Below are 1906 nucleotides of genomic sequence, written 5' to 3' on the forward strand. Positions count from 1 at the left end.
TTGACCACGAGATCTTGCCCTTTGACTTTCCACGGACAGGCTTTGAACAGTGGACCTCTCCACCCGGTTGTGTTAGGTCAGCTCAGAGGGACACCTGGGAGCAACATCCGGGCCAAACCGACAGCTACATCCCCTCCGTGTAGACCCGATGCGTCCGTTTTCCCCCTCCAGGTGACGGCGGCGGCGCCGTCCGTGAGGGGGGGCACACCCGGACACGCGTGCCGGGCGTTTGCAACCACCACAACACTTCCAAACACATGAGAGGCTGCCTACGCAAGATTTGGCGGCATGCTAGCCCCCGAGGCCGCCGGCCATAGCCGTAGACGCGCGAAGGGCAATCCGCGTAGAGGGGATTTTTCGGATACTTCTCCATCACCAAAAATTATGAAAAAAATATTATCGTTCCTATAGCACATGTGCACACGTCATGCAAAAAAAAACTCATGATTTTATCGCGCTCCGAGTATTTAATAATATTCACGCCGCATCGTTACCGCAGAATGGCTACTACCGTGTCATCGCCGTCCGTTAGGGGGGGCCACGCCCCGGAGACGCGTGCCGCCTCTTCGAACGTGCCACCACACCACCCCGCATGTATGAGGGCCCGATGCGACGCTCCGGTGGCATTGCTACCCCCCAGGGCCCCCGACCCGCCTAACCCTGTAGCGTTTGACCACGGGATCTAGCCCTTTGACTTTGCACGGACGGAATTTGACCAGTGGACCTCTCCACCCGGTTGTGTTAGGTCAGCCCATAGGAACACTTTGGAGCAACATTCGGGCCAGACCCACAGTAAGATCCCCTCCGTGTAGACCCGACGCGTCCGTTTCCCCCCTCCAGGTGCCGGCGGTGGCGCCATCCGTGAGGGGGGCCAAACCCCGGAGACGCGTGCCGCCTCTTCGGACATGCCACCACACCACCCCGCATGTATGAGGGCCCGGTGCAATGCTCCGGTGGCATTGCTACCCCCCCAGGGCCCCTGTCCTGCCTAACCCTAGAGCGTTTGACCACGAGATCTTGCCCTTTGACTTTCCACGGACAGGCTTTGAACAGTGGACCTCTCCACCCGGTTGTGTTAGGTCAGCTCAGAGGGACACCTGGGAGCAACATCCGGGCCAAACCGACAGCTACATCCCCTCCGTGTAGACCCGATGCGTCCGTTTTCCCCCTCCAGGTGACGGCGGCGGCGCCGTCCGTGAGGGGGGGCACACCCGGACACGGGTGCCGGGCGTTTGCAACCACCACAACACTTCCAAACACATGAGAGGCTGCCTACGCAAGATTTGGCGGCATGCTAGCCCCCGGAGGCCGCCGGCCACAGCCGTAGACGCGCGAAGGGCAATCCGCGTAGAGGGGATTTTTTGGATACTTCTCCATCACCAAAATTTATGAAAAAAATATTATCGTTCCTATAGTACATGTGCACACGTCGTGCAAAAAAAACTCATGATTTTATCGCGCTCCGAGTATTTAATAATATTCACGCCGCATCGTTACCGCAGAATGGCTACTACCGTGTCATCGCCGTCCGTTAGGGGGGGCCACGCCCCGGAGATGCGTGTCGCCTCTTCGGACATGCCACCACACCACCCTGCATGTATGAGGGCCCGGTGCGACGCTCCGGTGGCATTGCTACCCCCCCCCCAGGGCCCCCGACCCGCCTAACCCTGTAGCGTTTGACCACGGGATCTAGCCCTTTGACTTTGCACGGACGGGATTTGACGAGTGGACCTCTCCACCCGGTTGTGTTAGGTCAGCCCATAGGAACACTTTGGAGCAACATCCGGGCCAGACCCACAGCAAGATCCCCTCCGTGTAGACCCGACGCGTCCGTTTCCCCCCTCCAGGTGCCGGCGGTGGCGCCGTCCGTGAGGGGGGCCAAACCCCGGAGACGCGTGCCGCCTCT

Source organism: Triticum dicoccoides, chromosome 1B (assembly GCF_002162155.2).
Source record: "Triticum dicoccoides isolate Atlit2015 ecotype Zavitan chromosome 1B, WEW_v2.0, whole genome shotgun sequence".
Classification (NCBI taxonomy): Eukaryota; Viridiplantae; Streptophyta; class Magnoliopsida; order Poales; family Poaceae; genus Triticum; species Triticum dicoccoides.